This window comes from Hemitrygon akajei, chromosome 18 (genome assembly GCF_048418815.1).
Source record: "Hemitrygon akajei chromosome 18, sHemAka1.3, whole genome shotgun sequence".
In the NCBI taxonomy this organism is placed as follows: Eukaryota; Metazoa; Chordata; class Chondrichthyes; order Myliobatiformes; family Dasyatidae; genus Hemitrygon; species Hemitrygon akajei.
In genome coordinates, this window is record NC_133141.1 from 34,074,468 (window position 1) to 34,098,908 (window position 24,441).

At 39.7% G+C, this 24,441-nt stretch overlaps 1 protein-coding gene across 3 annotated transcripts in view; it reads left to right on the forward strand.

Annotated features, from left to right (window-relative positions):
• The first annotated feature begins 4,076 nt into the window (after positions 1-4,076).
• Positions 4,077-24,441, forward strand: part of LOC140741294 (signal transducer and activator of transcription 5B-like) — a 159,659-nt gene continuing 139,294 nt past the window's right edge. Inside the window, exons 1-2 of one of the 3 annotated variants that reach the window (XM_073071332.1) lie at positions 4,077-4,302; positions 22,407-22,477. The gene's annotated coding sequence lies outside the window, so the exon portion shown is untranslated. Of the gene's footprint in view, positions 4,303-5,348; positions 5,407-22,406; positions 22,478-24,441 lie in introns of those variants that run through there. The other 2 variants (XM_073071331.1, XM_073071333.1) reach the window with 2 other exon arrangements.

Genomic DNA, 24,441 nt, shown 5'->3' on the forward strand with positions numbered 1-24,441 from the left:
AAATCCTATAAAACACAGGGTACAGGTAACTGTGAGCGTGGCCGTATATACAAAGATTAGCTTATATTCATACACTGATTATACTTACATAAAGTGACACTAGGTGCAGGAGTATCTGAACAGAAGGTGACTCTGACAGAAAGTGATGAAGTGACAAAGTAACTTGAATAGAGGAACTCTGCTAGGAGGCAGCAGGACAAATGAAAACAGTAGGACAGTGATTGTGTCAGTGTAGGAGTGTAAAGTGTTAGTGCATGGCGGGGTGAAGGGTGCTGAGGGGCTGTGGAGAGGAGGGGCTGAGGAGGATGTCGTGGAGGTGGGGGTTGTTGGGGTGGGTGAATGATAGAATTACTTTTTTTTAATGTATTTTGTTCAGATTTTATATAAACTGTTCAGAAACACAGGAACGAAGCCCGTACAGACTCCTTTGCATGATGAAGCACACAAGACATTTCGAAATGCTAGATGGAATCGGGAACCAAAGTCCTCTCATACAGGGTCTTGACCCCCAAAACGCCGACAATTCGTCGCCTCCCCGCCCAAAATGCTGACTTCCTCCAACAGTTCGTTTTGTGCTCATTGGCACAAACGTGTACGAGATAACCTGCGGTATATTTCATTGAGTTGCTTCTGCAGAAAAGCTAATTTTTCATACCATGTATAAATACCCGAGATGGGAATGCCCAAGACAATAAACTCGAAACTATACAAAACTAAAGGGATAAGATATTGCCAGTAATTCCAAAAACTCTTGAGTACTGATTTTCTCTGGGGGAGCTGTTTCTGTAGTTATTGGTACGCACCCACTCCCACTGGCACACTACCACCATCCTATGATCTGACAGAGACTCACCCCTCCTACCCCATTACCTCCCCCTCTCACTGACACGCACATGTCACACATTTAGCTCACTCCTTCTCTCCAAATCTTTCCCTCCCCTCGCATTCGGCTCCAATCGATAGAATTACTTTTGATGTAGCAGTGGAGGATGTAATGTCGTGATAAAAGAACATCACAGAGCTTAGCTTACTTTCACTGGAGAAGGAAGATTGATATTTTTAATATGATAAGGTGCATTGAAGATGTAGATACAAACAGGCTACATTACCAGGGATATCTGATATGCTTTGCCTGCTGAGTTAGCTGCACTCAACTGGCAAGGGTTAGCACCAACATATGCTGAGGAATGCAAAAAAATTTAAATTTATTTTCAATATATTTTAGATGATTCTTTGTCTATTGATACTGTACCTCTAATTTCCTACAGTCAGCTCCTCCTCAAAAAGCACACACTCAGTCCTGTCTTACCACTGCAATTCTTGTTTTTGTTTGTAATGGAAAAATCAAAGTCACTTTGTATGCACATCATTGACCACATCTCCCTCTTTGGCACTATCTTGTGTTGAACCAGATTATTGTTAACCTTGCCATTCTCCTCAACTCTCAGGTGAACCCATATTCATAAATACCTCAAGCCTTTCCTATCTCTGTAACCTCCTGCAATTCTAGACACTACTGCAAAATCTCCATTTCTTCAATTATAGCTACTGGTATATCCCCTCTACTTTTGTTCCTCTATTGTTGGCCTTGTCTTTGGCTGCCTAGTCTCCATGCTAAACTGTTTTAATTTTCCATTTTACCCTCCTTAAATTTTCCTAATAGTTCTTTTGGTTTGTGTCCATCTTTTTTTTATCACAGCTCTGTAAAACAATTGGATGTTTTCTATATCAACACACACTATGACTGGAAATTGTTGTTTTTATGTATTGTAATTGCAGGATCTGATATGGTTTCCTGTTGTGCATCTCTTGCTTTAAAATTTATCACTATTACATAAAACCTCAATGCCAACATGAAACCTTTGTGCTATTAAAGGGAAATGTCACTAATTTTCTGTGGGTGTAGTGGAAGATTGAAGCACAATTTTCAGTAATATCTAGAAGGTGAGAACTTATGTAATAGAACATCAATGCCTCCACTGTGCACCATGCCAACCAGTACTTCAGAATTCAACACTTTACAGCCACTTTACTGGCTATGTAAGATATAAAATAAATTGCTGAGTGGTACATTAATGTTAATCCCTGAGGACCGAATTCTAATATTATTCTGTCATAAAGCATGCAGCTTACACAATATTGATTCTCTGATCCAATAAATATTGGTTCCAGATATTGTAAGACATATCTGATTAATGAAAGACAGAGTTGGGGAGAGTTGGAGAATTATGATCTTTGTAAAGGGTTTTGAGTGGAAAAGAAAATGAATATTTTTGAAGAAAAATAATCCACCTTTTCTGCCCTTACTTTAATGGATCAAAGTTGGAAACCAACATAATCAGTTTATTATTATTTATTGTCTTAAACTGTCTATTAATTTTACAGAATTGATGATCATCAGCAACTCTTTGCCTGATAACATAAAACCTGCAATTATTCCCTGACATGTATGAAATAATGTGCTGAGATAAACCAGTTAAATGCTGATCATGATAAACTAGCGAAATGATGAAATTACTGCAGTCTCCTGTTGTTTTGAAGGTAGAAAATAACACTAACCCAGATCAATGACAAAAGGTCAAAATACTGAGTCATATAAATCTTCATTTGTGCATGAAAGTATAAAACCGTATCAATAATAAAACATCTGAAATTTAATTTCAAAATTTTGTGACCGAACGGCTTGTACTGTGCTGTACTGATTTATGTAAAATTGACCATGGTTTGCATATAAACTCAGATTCTATCTTTCTAACCCAAGACTTGATATTACACATCACCATGTATGTTGAAGGTGAAATGAAAAGAAAAGGGGCTTTTAATAAACCTTTTATCTCCAATTTCTTTTAGTTCTATGTGTAAAACCTTGCCCTCTATAAAACCCTCTTTTCCCATTAAGCCAAATGTACCCTTACTAAACATCTTCACTCTTCGAAATTCTGGCTCAATCTATAATACAAGATTATGAGGGGTATAGATAGAGTAACTGCAAGCAGGCTTTCTCCACTGAGGTTGAGTGGGATGACAACCTGAGGTGACGGGTTAAGGATGAAAGGTGAAATGTTTAAGGGGAACATGAGGGGAAACTTCTTCACTCAAAGGGTTGTGAGAGTGTAGAATGAGCTGCCAGCACAAGTGGTCCATGCAAGCTCAATTTTAATGTTTAAGATAAGTTTGGATAGGTACATGGATAGTAAGGGTGTAGAGGGCCCGGTGCAGGTAGATGGGATTAGGCAGTTTAAATGTTTCGGCATGGACTAGGAGGGCCAAAGGATCTGTTTCTGTGCTGTACTTCTCTAGGACTTCCTCTTAATAATCCCTACTTTTATTTCTTTCTTCATAGTATATTTTATTAAATCTGTTAAAGTTCACTTAAGTTGGTTAAAACTAACTCCCTGTGAGACATGGCCACACGTTGTTCAGTTGTTTCTCTCAGCCAAGCATAACAGCAGAAGCTGTTTAATATTTTGTATGTTTTAGTGAGATCTCCCGCATTCTTCTAAATTCAAGAGGGGACAGGCCCAGTCCGCATAATCTCTTCTCAATGGGTAAACCTACCTTCTCGGGAGTCAACCTCGTGAATCATTGTTGCATGTCCTCTATCGCAATTCAAACCTTCCTCAGATAAGTTCCTTAACCAGACCTGTCCACAATATTTCAGATGCAGCAGCAGCCTACAGTATATACTTGGAATAACATTTCTCTGCACTTTTATTCAAATCCTCTTCCTATCTTTGAAGGTGAAAAATAAACATCTGTCCCAAATGAAATAAAATCAGAAAACGCAGGATACATAGCAGGTCAGGTAGCATCTGTGAGAAAAAGTCATCTCCCTTCAGACGCCGAGTGTTTTCAGATTGCCAGCATCCCCACTCATTTTTCTTTTCGATGTGTTTCAACGTGTCTCGGACTCCCAAAAGTTCAGCAAAATGATGAGATTTAACTCTCGCTGCAGCCTGCTAGCGATACCGGGCTGGAGACTCTTGCCTGTGGACGATGGTTTGTTTTGGTTGCAGCGTGTGGTCTTGGCGTTGGATCCTCAACCAATCACTAGAAAAAGTGAAAAGGAACTCCACTCACAGGGAGGAACTCGCGCCACACAGGCGGAAACCTCTTGAGTTCCGGGCGGCAGTCTCATCCGCTGATAGCATTTAGTCTCAAAATAGCAAACACGGCGTGAGGCGTGCAGGAAAAGATTGTTTTCGAAGACTGACGCCCTACAGAAGAAGCAAGTCTCGGAGAGTAGAATCTGTAAACACAGACGTTAAATGGAAAAGAATTTACCTGTTCCTTTGGCGTGAGGTAAGTGGATCGCACTGAGTCTTGGTTTCACTTGAGCTGAGGTGATTTATAAAAAGCATTTAAATTCACTTGTTGGTGATGAGAAAGAAGGTAACAGAAAGATAACTTGTATCTTGTTTTCACCACAACGGCCCTTAATTAGTGTAGACTCAAACTTCGTTTTCCCCCAAAAAAATCATAAGTTGTAGTGGGCTACTAGCCGGAAACAATTCGCAAGCAACGTTTTAAAAATGAAACTAGCTCAATATTGAAATTAGTCTTGGAGGAAGAAACATATGCACAGTTACAATGTTTATTTTAAACCGAGGGAATTCTGTTGATTTGTGTTGTAGGTTCAATGTTCTTTTGGTTCAACAAATGGAGTTTTCGGGCGTTTTTAGTTCAGTCGTTTTTCGATGTTGAAACGAGTCATCCCGGCTGAAATGCTAATGATGGATATCTGGCTCAGCCAATCGGAAAACATCATACACGATAAACTAACCTATTTGGCGAATCAAATAATCTGCTGGAGGAACTTAGTGGGTTAGGCAGCATCTGGGAGCGAAAGGAACTGTCGACGTTTTGAGCCGAAATCCTGTTATCAGCTATCCAGGAGATGGGTCTCAACCCGAAACGTCGACAATTCCTTTCTCTCCACAGATCCGTCTCGATCCACTGAGTTATTCCAGCTGATTGCTTGTTGCTCTCGAGCTCAACATCTGTACTTTATTCCTGCCCAATTGGCGAATCGTTCATTTCGATTGGTTCTGTTAAATGCCAATTATAATAGTTCCCTATTTGGATCAATCAAACAACGTGGCTGGAGTTGAGTTTAACCAATCGTTGCGTCGGGGCTGTGAGAGATTTTTCAAAAGCATGCATGTAAATCAAGTACGAAGTTCATTACGCCACGCAAGATCCAGAGAATGATTGAAGATTGAATGTTTTTCATTATTATATTTGCCCTTTTCTTGCGTTATGTAAGGGGTTGTCTTCTCTTTACGCGGTGCCTTATACTGACGTAAATACTCTATACACAGACTTGACGCATAACGCGGGTCCGTGGGATGGCAGGTTTCATCTGAGAGACTGAGTCGACTAGAATGAGGAGGAGATTTGATAGAGGTATACAAAATTATGAAGGGTGTATATAGGGTAAATGCAAGCAGGCTTTTTTCCACTGACGTTGGGTGGGACTGGAGCTAAAGGTCATGAGTTAAGGGTGAAAGGTGAACTGCTTAAGAAGAACATGGGGGGAACTGCTTCACTCAGAGCGTGGTGTAAGCATGAAATAAACATCCAGCTGAAGTGGTGGTTGTAGCTTCAATTTCAACATTTAAGAGAAATTTGGATAGCTACATTGATGGAAGTGCTATGATCCAGGTACATGTTGATGAAACTAGGCAGATTTGGCATCAACTAGATGGGCCAAAGGGCCTGTTTTTGTGCTGTAGTATTCTATGATTATGTCTGTAGCATTCTGTTCTCCAGAGTTTAGTTGAATTAGAGAGTGATTTTATTGAACATACTACATTCCTTAACATCCAACAGATTAGGTGTGGAAGAGGATGCTGCACTATCTAAGGAGTCTAGACTCCTTGGGTAATTTAGAACTGAAAGGAGAACATATTTCAGTAAGAGGGTGGTGAATCTTTGGAATTCTTTATCTCAGAGTGCTGCAGAGGCTGAATCATGAACTGCATTCAGAACAGAACAAATTTTGGATATGTAAGGAATTAAGGAATATGACGTTCAAGTAAGTATATTGTATTTGAGGTTCCTGCTTCTCTGTGGGAATTGTTGAAGACTTGCCTTGGTTTTCGGTTCTGAGGTAACTGTTAAGGCCGATGTGGGAACTGCAGAAATGCCTCACAGATGGAGTTGGGTGATAGGACGGATGTATGGGTAATTTGCATTCCATCTGCCATTTACACAGGACTTCATGAGCTCCTGATGCATGGATTTGAGGTTTTCAGTACCACCTGAGCGTCCTCCTCCATTTTAAATAGTCGTGGGTCAGGGATTCTAGAGGATCCATGGGGATATTACACTTTGTTCTAAAGAAGCATTGAGCATAACCTTTGATCTTCTGTCATCCATGACCGAACCTGGAATAGAGCGTCTCTTGTGGGAGTCTGGTGTTGGGCAAGCAAGGGATGTGGCCTGTCCAACTGAGCCAACTGAGTGTAACTAGGGCCTCTGTGCTGGGATAGGACACTGATAATTTAATACAAATCAATACCAATGTCAAAAAAAAATCCAACCAGTGAAATTAGAGGATTTTGTGGAGACAGCATGAGTGCTATCTTTCAAATAACTTGAAATGTCTGATATAGGAAGTTCTGTCTCAGGGAGGGCAGGGATTACTGCTGCCCAGTTGACCGCAAGTTTTGAGCCAGGTCTAATGCCTTGATTGTCAAGCACCTTTCTTTTCAATCAATCAAAAGCTGTGTTGGCACCTTGCCGATGATGGCAATTTCAAGTACCTGGGTGTCAACATCTCTGAGGATCTATCCTGGGCCCAACATATGGATGCAGTTACAAAGAAGGCACAACAGTGACTATATTTCATGAGGAGTTTGAGGAAATTTGGTATGTCAACAAAGACACATGCAAATTTCTGCAGATGTACTGTGGACAGCATTCTAAGTCTATGTCCACACTACACCGGATAAATCCATAACCAAAGCTTTTTCTCTTCGTCCACACTAAAATGGCATTTTCGTCCCCCGAAACTGGAGCTTTTCAGAAATGCTCTCCAAAGTGTGTATTTTTGAAAACGCTGCTCAGGCAGATCAGTGTGGATGGGGTAACTGGAGAAATCTGAAAACGCTGTCAGACGGCAGCGCGCTATTTCATTGTTTTCTTGAACGCAACCTAACAATTTCAGAACAGACGGCAACAAGACTGAAGCCAGAAGAGTTAGAAATGTATTCACCAAATACTTTGACCTGTAACTTACTGAATAAATAAGTATACTCACTTTGCCCTGTTTTCTGTCCTTGCTCGTATGAAGGTGGTTTACCTATTTATGCAAGTACTTCTCTGACAATAGATGTGTAACAGCCTAATGTAACATTGTATGGAAATACAAGATAACACTGATGCAGACATGCTTTACACATTTAACAAGGTGCTTTATTAATGCAATAGAGTTAGTCAGTTTTTCAATGTTCGTCGTCAGCCGGGTCAATCTGTCCGTGAACTCCCTGTCGGTTGCCTCCGTACGCTCCAGTATTTGTGTTTTTTTTTTAGTTTTAAGTTCTCCTGCGTGAAAGCCAACAGCTGTCCATTGTTTTAAGTTTTTCTAGTCTGTAATTACACAAATGTGCACTTTTACGGCAAGATTTGACACCAAACATGTTGCTTGTTTTCGGTAGATGTGTCCTGCGCATGCGCAGGAGGAGGAGATTCGCCGAAATCTCCGTTTCAATGTGGATAGAGATATTTTTAAAAACGCATAGTGTGGACGCCTATCGTTTTTGTGCAAAACCGGTGTTTTCAAAATTATCCGGTCTACTGTGGACATAGCCTAACTAACTGCATTATTGTAAACTCATTCAACTCAGTCATGGGCACGAGCCTCCCCAACATCCAGGACATTTTCAAGGAGTGATGCCTCAAAGGTGGCATCCATTATTAAGGACCCCCATCACCCAGGACATGCTCTTTCTCATTGTTATCATCAGGGAGGAAGTACAGGAGCCTAAAGGCATGCACTCAACGATTCAGGTCTAAATGGACATTGAACCTATGAACACTGCCTCAGGACACACACAGAATGCTGGAGGAACTCAGCAGGCCAAGCAGCATCTATGGAAAAGAGTACATTTGGCATTTCGGGCTGAGACCCTTCCAGAGATTGCTACCTCACTAGTTTTTATCTCTTTTTGTGCTGCTTATTTAATTTAACATTATATATACTTACTGTAATTTACAGTATTTAGTTTTATCATTACATATTGCACTGTATTGCTGCCACACAACAACAAACTTTACGACATATGCCAGTGATATTAAACGATTCAAATTCTGATGTTGGTGGAAGTTTCCTAAACCTTTATTATTAGTGTGTGACGATAAGTGTGTGGCAATGGTTTGGGGGAGGTTGGTCGACAAACTTTCTCTTGAGGATGTTGAATGCAAAGCCCATCCTCTCGTATGTTTCAGTGAATGCAGCAATAAATGCTTTGGTGTTAAACCTTTGAGTGTGTGCAAGTGCCATCTGTATGTTGCAGGTTGACTACTGTGGTTGAGGTGACTTTGGTTCTGGAGTGTAGTTACTGTTGGTTGAACAGTTTTCCATTAGTTCTGAAGATTATCTACACTTCTGTAGGAAGTTTGTTGGAGGTGAAGAGCAACATTGCAGGAAGAAAGATTGGCCAATACCTTTCTTTGATGATGCAGCCTATGACACTTGTGTTCACTGAGACTGACTCTGTTGTAGGCTTGTCGGTTAGGGTTAAGGTTTGCATTTGGTCATTAGCTGTGATCTTGTTGAATGATAGAGCAAGCTTGAGGGGCCAAATAGCCTACTTCTGTTTTTATTTTATGTTGTTATATTCCTGTGTGTATTGGTTATCTGCTCTCCTATATCCCCTGACATGAGTAACTTTTTAATTTGTTAATCAAGGACAATGCAGTGTAGCTGAAATGGTTAATTAGATTTGGCTGTGGGTGTGACAACAGTATTCTCAGTATTATTTATTTATCCATTTATTATTGTTTTTGCACAGATTATCTTTTTTTGCACGTTGGTTGCTTTGTCAATCTTTGTAGTTTTTCATTGATTCTATTGTATTTCTCTGTTCTACTGTGAATGTCTGTAAGAAAGTGAATCTCAGGGTAGTATATTGTGATGTATATATACTTCAATAATAAATTTACTTTGAACAATGGTTGGGCCCCACATGCTAATTTTAACAGAAAAAGGCTTGCATACTCTCACCCAATGTAAGTAGATATACTTTGCATTTAGTAGCTAGCTGCCATCATTTATAACAATACTGACCCAGATTGAGGTTGTCAGTTGAATGTTTGACTACATAGACATGGGCGGACTCTTTTCTGACACATCCCATTGTTTACATATATCCACTTTTCAAGCTAGCCTTGGAAATGGAAATACTGATAGGTATTTTCCTTTTGGCTTGGAGCATTAAAGTTACATGCGATTTTGATTTTTGTTGGATAACACTCCCTGTCTTTTATATTTCTTGTTCCATTAAAGATGCTTGTAGCCTGACTGTGATGGCTGCAAAGGGAATTAATTCTAGGTACCTATGGCAATTGGATAATTTAAATCCAGTAAAGTTCTGGTACTATGTGGCAATAAGTAGGGATCCACTCCCTACTGAGGCCTAGGTCTGCAGCATTCAACTCAAGTGACCCTGACCTTTACAAGAAATCAAGATACGGCCTCTGTAATCTATCACAGATGCTAAGAGACAGCAGTAGTCTAAAATAAAGCCCCACACCAACTGTCAGTTGTGGCAAGGTTTACATGCTATAACTGGCTAAAAAACAAAATTGGGTTTCCTGATGAGCTTAGTGTTTTCTATGCATGTTTTAAATATAAGGGAATGGGTATTTTTTCTCTTACCTTGACTGTCTCCAGTACATCTAAACTCAAAGTTACTGTTTCGGTCATAAGATCAGTCTTCTGGAGACTGAACCCACAGAAAGCATCTGGCCTGGATAGTGCCCCTGGCTGCATCCTTAGATGCTGTGCAGACAATGACACCATAATCTCAAATAATGATGAGTTGGAATACAAGAAGGACGTAGAGAGCTTAGTGACGTGGTGTCATGACAACAACCGTTCCCACAATGTCAGCAAAACAGAAGAGCTGCTCATTGACTTCAGGAAGGGGGATGTTGCACATTCTCCTGTCTACATCAATGCTGTTGAGGTTGAGAGCTTTAAGTTCCTAGGTGTGAACATCACCAATAGCCTGTCTTGGTCCAACCACGTAGATGTCATGGCCAAGAAAGCTCATCAACACCTCGACTTTCCCAGGAGAATAAAGAAATTCGGTGTGTACCTGCCAACCCTTACCAATTTTTGTTGATGCACCATTGAAAGCCTCCTATCTGGATTACAGCTTGGTACGGCAACTGCTCTGTCTGTAACTGCAAGGAACTGCAGAGAGTTGTGGACACAGCCCAGCACATCATGGAAAACAACTTCCTCTCCATGGACTCTGTCTACACATTTTGCTGCCTCAGTAAAGCAGCCAACATAATCAGAGACCCCACCCACCCCAGACATTCTCTCTTCTCCCCTCTCCCATTGGGCAGAAGATACAAAAGCCCAAAAGCTTGTAACACCAGGCTCTAGGACAGCTTCTATTCCACTGTTATCAGACTATTGAATGGACCTCTTTTACGATTAGATGGACCCTCACAACCTACAGTACCTCATTATGATCTTGCACCTTATTGTTTACCTGAACTGCACTCTGTAGCTGTTACACTTAACTCTGCATTATTATTTTATGCTGTTCTACCTCAATGCACTGTGTAATGATCTGATCTGTATGAACAGTATGCAAGACAAGCTTTTTCACTGTATCACAGTACATGTGGCAATAATAAACCAATTCTAGTAGCAAATGCAGGACTGGGAACAATGGAGTATTACAATACATGATAACTAATACAGTTAGACTGAATTCACAACTTAATTGATCTCTATCAAAAATGTTTACTTTGGGTAGTGCTTTAAAATGAGTTTCTCTCTTTTTGTGTGTTTGGAGTAAGTTAAAGCCCATTTTGGATACAAAGATTAAAATTATCAATGTAAACCTGTCCAAAGGCTAGAATTTGCAGAGTTAGGAGTTTGCAGAGATGCAGCAAGACATCTAAAACTTTGACAAACTTCTACAGATGTGTGGTAGAGAGTATATTGATAGATTACATCACAGCCTGATATGGAAATACCAATGACCTTGAACGGAAAATCCTACAAAAAGTAGTAGATACAGCCCAGTCCATCATGGGTAAAACCCTCCCCACCATTGAGCACATCTACATGGAATGCTGTGGCAGGAAATCAGTATCCATCATCATGGACCCACACCACCCACGTCATGCTCTCTTCCCGCTGCTGCCATCAGGAAGATGGTACAGGAGCCTCAGTACTCACACGACCAGGTTCAGAAACGGTTATTACCCCTCAAACATCAGGCTTTTGAACCAGAGGGGATAACTTCACTTGCCCCATCATCGAAATATTCCCACAGCTATGGACTCACATTCAAGAAATCTTCATCTCATGTTCTTGATCTTTATTGCTTATTTATTTATTATTATTATCATTTCTTTTTACTTTTGCACTGTTTGTTTTCTGCCCTCTGGTTGAATGCTCAAGTTGGGCGGTCTCACTGATTCTGTTATGGTTATTATTCTATGGATTTATTGAGTATGCCTACAAGAAAATGAATCACAAGCTTATATTTGGTGACATATATGTACTTCGATAATAAATATATTTTGAATTCTCAGCTGCTCTTCCTCCTATATTTGACAGGTGTTCAACTCTGAGCATAGCATTGTCACAACTGTTTCTGGAAGAGTAATCCATTTTCCTCTCCTATCAGATTCCTTTTTGGCCCTTTATCTTTTCTACCCATCACCTCCCAGCTTGTACTCATTTCCCCCCCCCCCCTCCCCCACCACCACCATCTTCTTATTCTGGCTTCTTACCCCATTTTTCTCAGCTCAAAACATTGACTATTTATTCCTCTCCATAGATGCTGCCTGACCTGCTGAGTTCCTCCAGTATTGTGTGTGTGTGTGTGTGTGTGTGTGTATGTTACTCTGGAACAGATTGGTTTGGATATAGGATTATTGATTAATAAATGGCAGAAATTACAGAGAAGGAATAAATGGGTGATACATTGTAAATAATGAGGCACAATAAGGTTCAGTCCTTTTGGTCTTTGTATTGATGGATGTTTTGGATATGAAGTGTCTCTGGGGCCCCTGCCTGTTTTAAAGGTACCATACTAATAAGAGTAGTGTTGGAGAAGGGTGTGGAGGAGGATATGAATCCATGTTTGCTCATAAAACTGGATTGGAAATTAAACTGTGAAGATTATGCAAAGAAGCCACTGAAGTGAATTGAAAAGCACATAGAGTATAATGGCGGGGGGGGGGGGGGGGAAGAGTGTGGAATTTGTTAAGAATTGAAAAGGAGAATAAAGTTTTTTTGAAAAGTGGGAGTCTTGTAAATAAAATGGACAATTGTGTATCATAGAGAGACATGGGCATGTGGTGAGAAAAGTTTCCTGCTCACACCCATCCAAATAAAAAAAACTAACGTGTGTATAGCGAACAGTTAAGAAAGCTTTTGTTTGCAAGTGGTTTGGAATGGACTGTGGTTTCCCCTTTGGCACTTTATAACTTACTCTGACCTAGGGAAATGAAGGATATAATGGATATTTCTGGAATTCTAGAGTTTTGGTAAATGTCATAGCTGCTTAGCAGTTACTTTTTAATGTGGTAAAATGCTCTCTTGCAGCTCAATTTTTAAGTTTAAAGAAGTTCTAATGGTGCTGGTGCAAATTAAAGTAGTTCAATGTACCTCTTGAGGTAGTAAAAACCCAAAGAAAAATGGCAAACTGCAGCTGGTTCAGCTGTAGTTACACCAGTCACTTTTTCTAATGCAATGTGAAAACCATTTTGCAGTGACACAAAACATGCAGCTTTGTATCTGAATCTTATCAGTTGGTAAAATTAGTTGTGTAGTCACATGATAACATTTTACTTTCTTGTTTGTGTAGAATGATATCAAGTAATATCAAGTTACAGAACAGAAAATGGACAATGGAGCCAATTGGTTTTCACTTCATATGAGCCTCCTCCCACTTTTTTTTTACCTCGTGTGTTTATCCAGCTTCCCCTTAAGCATAGCCTTCCTGTTCACCTTAACCATTCCCTGCATGAGTGAGTTCCACTTCTTCTTGCTCTCTCCGAATGAGGAACTTCGACCTGAATTCCTGGCTGGATTAATTAGTGACTGTCTTATATTCTTGGCCCGGATCTTGAGCTGTGCTCGGCGCTAGCCCACTCAAGAAACATTTTCTCTATAACTTCTCTATCAAAATCCTTCCACAATTTTAGAGGCATCTATTAACATCACTCTCAGTTTTCTTGATTTTAGAGTGTTGACCTCCAGTGAGCACAATCTTTAATAATGGGTATGACCTTTCATTTCATTTATTCTTCACTGCCTCTAAATCCTTTGAAAATATGGAGATCAGACTTGATTACAACTGCTCGGTACTGCTTTCTTGACGATGTTAAGAAAGAGTGATCATCTAGGGATCACCAGTGATTCTCACATGCTGTGAACGAATGGAAAAACTTAATTGTGGTTGAATCTGCGTTACATTAAATTTAAGATAGTTCATGTTTAATCATACACGTGAATACAGCATTCCTCTGTTTCAACACAGTATCAACAATCCCACACAGCACATATAATTATGATAGCAGAAAAACATAGTTACAAAAGAAAAACTAAAAAGTAATAATATATCTCAAGTCCCTGAGTGTAGATTGATGGTACATGGATATTGTCCTGGAGCCCCGTGTTTCTGCAAGAACAGCCCCAAAGTAGTTCCAATTGAACTTACTGAGGAGGTGACAAAATAATTTGATGAAGGTAGAGTGGTGGATGTGGGTAATATAGATTTTAGTAAGGTTCCCGTGGTGGGTATACTCATTCAGAAAGTTAGGAGCCATGTGATTCAGGGAAACTTGGCTGTGTTGATTCAGAATTGGCGGAGGGTGATAGCAGGTGAGGCATATTCTGCCTGGAGGTCGTTGACCAGTTCACAGTTCAAGGTAAATTTATTATCAAAGTACACCTATGTCACCATATACTACCCTGCAATTCATTTTCTTGCCAACATTCACTGTAAGTGCAAAGAAACGCAATAGAGTCAATGAAAAACTACAGACAAGTATGGACAGACAACAAATGTACAAAAGACAATACATTGTGTGATTACAAAAAGAAAAGCAATATAATAATATTGATAGCAGAAGTTGTAGAGTCCTTGAAAGTGAGTCCATAGGTTGAGGAACCAGTTCAGTATTGGGGTGAGTGAAGTTAACTTCTCTGGTTCAGGAACCTGATGGTTGAGGGGTAGTAACTGTTCCTGAACCTGATGGTGTGAGTCCTGAGGCTCCTGTACCTTCTTCCTGATGGCAGCAGCAAAAAGAGAGCATGGCCTGGATGGTGGGGATCCTTGATGATGGATGCTGCTTTCCTGTGGCACCACTCCATGTAGATGTGCTCAATGGTGGGGAGAGCTTTACCTGTGATGTACTGGGCTGTATGCACTACTTTTTGTAGGCTTTTCTGTTCAAGGGCATTGGTGTTTCCATACCTGGCTGTGATGCAGCCAGTCAGTATATTCTTCACCGTGCATCAATAGAAGTTTGTCAAAGTTGTAGATGACATGCCAATCTTCACAAACTTCTAAGAAAGTAGAGGCTCTGATTTGCCTTCTTTGTATGTGCTGAACCCAGGGCAGATTCTCTGCAATGATAATCCTGAGGAATTTAAAATTACTGACCCTCTCTACCTCTGATCCCCTGATGAAGACTGGTTCATGGACCTTTGATTTCTTCTTCCTGCTCCACAGGGACTGTTCTGGGACCCCTGCTCTTTGAAATTTTCATCAATGATTTGGATGAGGAAATGGAAGAGTGGGTTAGTAAGTTTGCAGATGACATAAAGGTTGGTGGTGTTATGGATAGTGCAAATAGAAGGTTATCAGGTTACAACAAAACATTGACAGGTTGCAGAGCTGGGCTGAGAAATGGTAAATGGAGTTTGATCTGGAAAGGTGTAAAGTGTTTGGAAGATTAAACTTGAGGCAGAGTACAAGGTTATTGACAGGATTTTTGGCAGTGTGAAGAAACAGGGATCTTGGGGTTTGCATCCATAGATCTCTCAGGGTTGCCACACAACTTGATAGTGTTGTTAAGAAGGCATATGGAGTGTTAGCCTTCCTTTAGTCAGGGGATTGAGTTCAAGAACTGCAAGGTGATTAGACCACACTTGGAATATTGTGATTATTTCTGGTCATCTCTTTATAGGAAGGATGTGGAAGCTTTAGAGAGGGTGCAGAGGGGATTTATCAGGATGCTGCCTGGATTAGAGAGTATGTCTTATGAGAATAGGTTAAGCGAGCTAGGGCCTGTCTCTTTGGAGTGAGGGAGGATGAGCAGTGACTTGATAGAGATGTATAAGATTATGAGAGGCATAGTTAGAGTGGACAGGCAGTGCCTTTTTCCCAGTGTAGCAATGGCCAATACTGGAGGACATCCATTTAAGGTGGGAGAGGAAAATATAGGAGAGATATCAGAGGTAAGTTTTTTTTTAATAGGTGCATGGGATGCACTGCCAGGGGTGGTGGTAGAGATAGATACAATAGGGACCTTTAAGAGATGCCTATATAGGCACATAAATAAACTAAAATTGGAGGTTTATGGGCTGTATAGGGACAAAGGGTTAGATTGATTGTGGATCAGGTTTACTGCATATAGGTTGGCACAATATCAATGGGCAAACAACCTGTTCTATGTATAGTGAATATCAGATCAACCATTTTTTTCCTTTGCATTTATAAATAAGAACGCTACTGGCTGTTTTACAGTATATTTCTGAAACTGAGCAGCCTGCTGCTGGGCTTGCTTTATTGAGGATAACTTTTAAGCTATGGCCTAACCAGCAGTCTTTAAAAGGACCATATGTGTCCTGAGCTTGATGCTCCAATATTTATGAGATGGTTAAGCTTCTCTGTTTCAGCTGCAGTTCATGGAGTTAGGCTGGCACAAGGTAATTTCTAAGCCTGTGTATATAACGTGGCAGCAACTAAACAGTGTTGACCCATACAGACTGAGCAAAGTGAGTTGCTTTGAAAGCTAGTCAAAAGTACCTAAGAATCACTAATCCTTGATTAGCTCATAGTTCACCAAATGCTTTTTGTTACTGGTAAATTGAGAGGACTATAGCTTTCTTTTGTTTTTTTTTCCACATTAAATGATATAGTGCAATAGGAAATACAGCATGAAAAAATCCCTTTGCCATCTTGTTTGCTAAAATAACAATGTAATTGATTTGTCATACCTCTCAATCGGTTTACAAAAATGAGAAACCATAGAGAGTTATATGTTCTGTCAAGTCTCAAATTTCTCCTATGGTATCCACATTCTGTTTTCTAATCCAAAGCACAATACGCAAATCTAGGGAGCTGTGAAGAAAATCATAAGTAATGCATTGTAAACACAAGAGAATCCACAGTTGCTGGAAACCCAAGGCAACACACACAAAATACTGGAGGAACTCAGCAGGCCAGGCAACATCTGTGGAAAAGAGTAAACAATCGATGTTTCGGCCCGAGACCCTTCATCAGGACCTGATGGAGGGTCTTGGCCTGAAACATCGACTGTTTACACTTTTCCATAGACGTTGCCTGACCTGCTGAGTTCCTCCAGTATTTTGTGTGTGTACTAATGCATTGTAATCTGGTTTATTTTGTAACTTGTGGGGAAATAATTAAGTCCTGGAGGTTTCCCTGAATAAAATTGTATGCAGTACATTGTGTTAATTTTAGTGTAAATTGGACAATAAAATGAATAGTGTAAGAATGTTTCATGATTTATTGATCACAATATGCTGTGGTTTCAGTGTTCTGCAGCTAAACCTAAGAACTTAATCACTGACATTTTGAGTGCAATAATTTGGGAGCTGATGGCTGTTTTATTGAGTGATGTCTTGTTTTAAATCATGCACCTTACAGGAGTTTGTTGGATATCCCTTGCATGATTTTATTCAGATGTGTACAGTGTTTTAGATTATTTTTCCTTAGCATTCAAGGAATTTAAAAGTATATGAGGTAAAAGAGGCGAAAAAAAAGTTCCATATGATTAAACATGTTGTTGACCTCAATAGGGAAGTGACTGCTTGTGGCAGGAGTTTAGTTTTTTTTTGCTTTTCACAGCTTTGCTCAAAATACCCACAAAACTCAACATTTTCAACAGCTAACAATTGTTCAGCGACACTGATCTCACTAGGAGCTTCCCAAAAGTGTAATTTTAAAAAAAGATAACACCAGGATAAAAACTATTAGGAAGGCTGATTGAAGTGGAGATTTTTAAGAAAGGGGTTGGAAGAAAGTGAAACAAACAAGGTAATATTATTGGTATTATAGTTGTGAGACTTCTCATTCATGTACCCTTTTGTGTTCAGATATGTGCCTTGTTTGAAAATGTGTGAGCTAAGAAGAGCTGGGCAGATTCTATATCTTGTGTGTATAGGAATGACAGAATTTTAATCATACCTTGTGAATGGGAGATTTGTTTACTTGGACTGTTAGGAACATTGGCTCCTCTGTTGAATATCTGGATTCTACTTTAAACATGGTTGCATACTCTTGACTGCTAGTGAATGGGGACGTGCAAGTTGTGACAAGTTGCTTTCAGCATACAACTATAACTTTGCAAAAGATGTATTTTTCATTGGTATGGTTTGTGGTTAGGACTGTTGACTACTTCCTTATTATCCAGCTCAGTGCAGATGACCCTGGCTTTGTGACCCTTTGGATTATGAAAATTTACTCTTACAGAATTCACAAATCACTGACCAATGTTTAAGATACAGAGTACAGTTCTCTCTCATGGAATTTGAGTGGGGAGGGAAAAAAGAGCGAATAAATCATTTTTTTTTCAATTTGCATTTCTTCATAGATGATGTGGCTCCATGTTATGGAAAGTAGTGATTATGACCCATTTGCTAGGAATGCATCTCCCTCCACTGTAATGCGGGGCTGCCTGTATGCGAGACCTATTTATCTAATTTGCACCTGAGTCATGTAGATCACAACCTGAATTTTACAAAGCTCCTGTATTGTTCAAAGAAAAGTTACAGCGTGGTTCACAAAGGTGTAATTTTTTTTAAATGGACTGGGAAGTTGCTCTGTGGTGTGATCCCAGACCTGCTAGTGCTGTTTCAAATTCCCTCATTGCTCCGTTGTTCCTCCTAATCATTTCCCATTGATTCCTGCTAGAAAGTAGGCAGCAATGAAGAGGACATGAGAGTAGTCACTTAGGTATGGTATGCCACTGGAGCGAGCACCTTTGGGAGATAATGGGGTATTGGTAAAGCTAGTGGAAGGAAACATTCCCCGAAAACCAAAGGGATTTCTGATCCGTTTTATGTAGGAAAGTGAGAGCTGATGGATGGTCTTACTCGCTGGCTCCTATCTCTCCACAATGTGATGATAATGGTGGGGAGGATCTTAAAGTGCTTGCCTCACTCAGACTTAACTGCTGCCTTCCTTTTTGCCAGTGAACTGGGGGAAAAATGTGTGATTTCACCCCAGTTGACATTATGACTAGTCTTGTATTTAAATTACTTAGTGACAAATCAACAAATAACTGGAATTTCCCAACTTGTGACGTAACACATCAAACAAAAAAAGGCCTATGATTAACACTGACCACAAACAGAAACTGACCCTTGTTTTAATGTTGCATTTCCAAGATTTCTTAGTACCTTGTAAGATACACAAAATCATATACAGTAAGTGGGATACTATTTAACATTGATACGTTTTTTAAATTAAAGTTTACTTCTATGGGCATCTGTTAATGGGATTGTGGAACATGGGCCTTGAATGTGATTCTGTTGTTTCCAACAAATGTGTCCCTTGTTTCTTCTTTTATGAAGAAACAATTCCATCATTACTAATATCGTGCCTGTTTTTAAAAAAAAGTATTAACATAAAGATGGACAGCCTGGGTTAAAACCATATTATTCATGTTTAGGACAGAATAATTTTTGTAAGCAGTCTGGCTCCCTTTGTATTCTGTGTGATTGTACAAAGCTAGTAGATGAACCACCTTTTAGGCACCTGAAGCAAATATTTTTGAATAGGTGAGCTTCCTTAGAGTCTGCATTAGAAGCAGAAAGATTTTCCAGCGACTGTAGTGCTCTCAGGTCATGTAGTTAAAGGACTAAAAATTGTGTTACACGAGCCCCCAAAGTTTGAAAATAAGAAACAAGTTATTTGATGATCATTTGGGTTGTAAATGCTGAATAGATTATGGAAAAATTGAAAAATAGAGAGATTCCTGGGTTTATAGGTACAAATAATTTAAAAATGCAAATCTTTCTTGCAATGTGGTGAGGAGGGAAGTAGATTGTGTGGATGGTATTCAGAGATTTAGAATCAAGGAAGAGAATTCAGAGCAACAGAGTGACAGCAAAGGCGAGAATGTTGGCACAGTTCATTTGCTAAACTGTACAGAGACAAATTCTGTACTGTATAATACAGAGACAAATTCAAATCCCACAATTTCATTTGGAGAATTTAAGTTCAAGTGGTGAAATAAATCCTGGAATAAGGAAAACTATTATCGGTAATGGTGATCACTAATACCCTATAAGGAAGGAAATCTGTTATCTTCGCCCGATCTGATGTTAGTGTCTCCAGATCTGCAACAAGTGGTTGACTTTTAACTGCCATCTAAAATTCAATTGTATCAATGCAATACATTCTACCAAAAACTGGATAAAACCAATGGACTATCTGCATTAGGCTTGGTTAAGGCAAAGTTAATCCCATGCCAGTTGGTCTTGAAAAAATCCTCCTTTCAAACATTAGGAACTGGTGTCTAAATTAGGAGATTAGCCAAGCATAATGAAAAATGTTGGGGTTCAGCATGCAAGTGCCAAAACAAGATTGAAACAATTGCAATAATGTTTAGCCAGAAATGCTAAGTAAGCAAACCTTGGGTTTCCATGAATGTAGCTGAAAGGTCTGGGTACAGCAAAGGGTATTGGACCAGACTACTTCCTGGCTCGGGCAGACCTATGCTCCAGAACTAGCGGTGCTTCTAGCCAAACAGTTCCAGTATAGTTGCAACCCAACAATATGGAAAATAGTCTAGCTTTGTCCCATTTACCAAAAGCATGCTGAATCTGGTCCTGATAAATATTGTTCACATACCTTGCAATCATTATTAAATGATCGAAGCCTTATCAACAGTGCTATCAAGCAGAACCTACTCACTGATGCTCAGTTTGGGCATCGCCAGAACCAGATTTACAGTCATGGTGTAGATATGGACCAAAGAGCTGAGTTCTAGAGGTGAGGTGAGGCTGACTGTCCTTGTCATCAAGGTGACCTGATTAAAACTGGCCAATGGGCATCAACAGGAAAACATTCCACCATTGAATTCATACTTAAACACAAAGGAAAATGGATGGGGTGTTAGGGTCAGGGTCAATCAACCCAGCCCTAGGATATCACTGCAGGAACTTCACAGGCAGTGTCCTAGGCTCAACAATCTTTAAGTAGTTCATTGATGACATTATTTTCATTCCAAAATCTGAAGTGGGTTACTCACTGATGACTACACTGTCTTCAATTCTATCTGCCCATACTTGCATGTAGTAAGACTTGGACACCATTCAGGCATGTTCTAAGAAGATTTATACCATTTAAGTGCCAGACAGTGATCAATTTCAACAAGAGAGAGTCTAACCACCTACCCCGGACATTCAGTGGCATTAACCATATAACAATTACAGCATGGAAACAGGCCACCTCGGCGCTTCTAGTCCGTGCTGACACTTACTCTCACCTAGTCCCATAAATGGCATTACCATCACCGAGAATATTACTCCATCTGGGTTCTTCCTTGAGTCACATGCTGTTCCTTCTTTGTAATGTATGAGAAATCTTTCATCATCACTGGGTCTAAATTCCAATTCCCTCACCAATACTGCTGTGGGAACATCTTCACCAGTAGGACTGTAGCAGTTCCAGAAGCCGGCCAACATAATCTTCTCAAGGACATTTAGGATAGGTAATAAATTGTTAGCAATGCCCATGGTTGAATGTGAAACAAGATTGGCTATTAACTGCCATTTTATGTGTCATATATGTTGTCTAGAATTGCAAGAAAAGTGAAGGAGGAGCCTGTATTCCCCACTCCAGCAAAGACTGAAATAAAAGAATTGTCCTCAAGATCAGTTGTTGTCTTTTTCTCTCTCTACAATTGTTGGTTGACCTGCACAGTATTTCCAGCTCTTTCTGTTTTTAGTTAAGGCTTTCAGCATCTGCAATATTGTATTTAATCTGCTGTACAAAGTTCAAAGTAAAATTTATTATCAGAGTACATACATGTCACCACATATAATTCACCACATGAGATTCTTTTTCTGCGGGCATACTTAGCAAATCTATAGAACAGTAACTAAATAGGATCAATGAACAACAAACTGTGCAAATGCAGATACAAATAAATAGCAATAAATAACAAGCATGAAATAACAATATAACAGAGTCCTTAAATTAGTGTAGTTATCAGCTTTCATTCAAGAGCCAAATGGTTGAAGGATAGCAACTATTCTTGAACCTGGTGGTGCAAGTCCTGAGGCTCTTGTACCTCCTACCTGATTGCAGCAGCGAGAAAAGAGCATGGCCTGGGTATAAGGGTCCTGCTGAAGGGTCTCTGCCTGAAACATCGACTGTATTTTTTTCTGTAGATGCTGCCTGGCCTGCTGAGTTCCTCCAGCATTTTCTGTGTGTGTGTTGCATGGCCTGGGTGTAAAGTTTTTAGTCTTGGATGAAATCAGACTTCTCAGAAAGTTACAATTTTCAGAGAGGTAATTAATCTGAACCAGAGTAAACGCACTATCCTGTATTGTTTCACAGAAAAATTGTACTAGCACAGAGAGATGCACAAAATCAAGTACTAAGTATTGGTATTATTAATAATTTTACTTGTTAAGCAATAGCTGTTATGCTGTAATGGAAATAGACAATACTAGAAGATAGACAACTTTGTTGTGTGGATTCGTAAATTGAGCTCCATTTATACTGCATCATACAGTTACGTAGAGCCTTTATAGCCTTGAAGGGAGAGAAGTTGAGGATGAATTTCATCTAAGGCTTCAGAGATTAAAACCACTAAAATCAGATTGTGTGCTCAAATTGGGCGTGTTTGTCATTCATTGGATGTTGCATGTGCCTAATGACAGGGACAGGATCATTAGAAATCGGTCCCACCAGCCTCATTTGTTTATTTCCTGTCAGATGTGGACACTGACCACAGTGCCAGAGGGAACTTGCTGATCTTGAGTAGAATGCGGAACAGCTAATTTACGGTAAGTGCTGTCTGAGGGGTAGTGGGTGGTAGAGAAAGTCAATCAAAGTGAGATGTGGCAGTGATTTACAAATTCATTGTTCATCTGGGAGCAATGTTCCTGTTCCTTTCAACTCCATTACAGAGCAAGTTAAAGAAAGAACTCCAGTTTCTACTAAAGAATAGTAATTGCTTGTTGTACTCATTCAGAAATAATTATTGCTAGGGGTTTCAAATGGACCTTCCTTCTTTTGTATATGGAACTTGGTAATCTAGTGCTTGATTAAGACATTTACACTGTTGATATTTGTATGGAAAACTTTACCAATATAACAAGGACACATTTCTGGAGCAGAACGAGTATCTGCTGCTGACTGATGTTTTCAACACTTGGGTTCACGTTTCATTCAGTAGTCATTGGAAGTCTGAAATAGTCAAAGCATATTTGAATCTGACTCCTCACTGGACCATCACAAACTCTGTAATCTGGACCATCAGAAACTGCTCTTTGACCATTATTCCTATCCCAGGAAATCATCTGAAACAAGCATAGTGATGCAACTTCTCTGTGCTTGATGAAAAAATATATATTTCAACTGGGGAATCTGCACCATCACCAAGGCTGTCTGGATGAGTGCAGCCTTATCCAGCAGGACGATGGACAAGTGTGTTGGAAGTAGATGTGTGCTCAACAGTATTAAAGACTGTAGACAGGTTGGGAAGGACAAAGGGGAATGGATTAAAATCTCATTAATTACATTAAACAGAGTTGTTTCCGTGCTTTTTTGTGCTTTAGTGGAGGGAGAGACCTGATCAAAGGAATTCACACAAGTTACATTTAACTTTTGGAAGTTAGAAGCCGCAGTTCTGTTAAATGACTTTGGAGAAGAAAGTGAGGCTGAAAATGAAACAATGGTTTTCAAGGATGGAATCATCTCTGGTGCTTTCTAGAAAGTTGGATGATGTATGTGAAGGGAGTATGGTGATTGTCAGTTTATAACAGGAAGGGAATAAAATGGAAAACGCTGAAAATACTCAGAAATGCAGGCAGGATTGATGACAAGAGAAACTGAGTTAATGCTTTAGGTCAATGACATTTCAACTGAAGTGGGAAAAGCTAAAAATGGACGGAGTTTAAAGTGTAGAGAGAAAAGGAAGAGAAAGTCTGTCATAGGGTGGAAGGCAGGAAAAATTAATTGACTGTGGGCAATGGTGGGAGGTTGAAAATGACAGCAGTGAGTGAAACAAATAAATTAATCTGCAAATGCAGGAGAGCTTTTTCAGAAGGATATACAAGGAAGTAGGATTGAAAGGTTGTGGATGGAGATCCCTGGGTAGGCCTCTTTGTGATTGAGACAATGAGAGAGGTGACAGCACATGAAAATGGCATGGGCAAGTTGACAACCATGAAAATTAAAACATCTGCAGGTGCTGGAAATCAAATTTAAAAAAACAGAAAATGTCAGAAATGCACAGTACGTCAGGCAGCATCTATAAAAAAAACACAATAGACATAGCATTTCAGGCCAAAGTCCATTGACCAGAACTGGCAAAGAGAATAAAAGGTAAAGGGGATACCTGCAATAGAGCAAGGCCAATGTTACCATGGGGATCAACTGCAGACATCTCCTGATCAAGGGTTCATGTGGCAGTTTGATTTTAATTTTAGTTCATATTTTCACTGTCAGTACTGTTAAAATTTGGTTTCTAGTTTGTTAATCCCATCCTTTTACAGTTCTGATTTATGTACTTTCTTCCAATTTGTTGACATCGTTAGAAGTTGGATTGGTGCCAAGAAACAGTGTAGTTGTAACAGCATAAAAAGTGTGGCAACATGCTGTATCCCATGGTAATAAGACATAATGAGCCGATCATTTGCCCTGTCATTTGTTTTTTTAATAACTTTATTCAAATACAGTGGATTCCAATTAATTGGCTCATTGGTTAGTTGGGGCAGCTGCTTACTTGGAACAACACTTAAAGAAC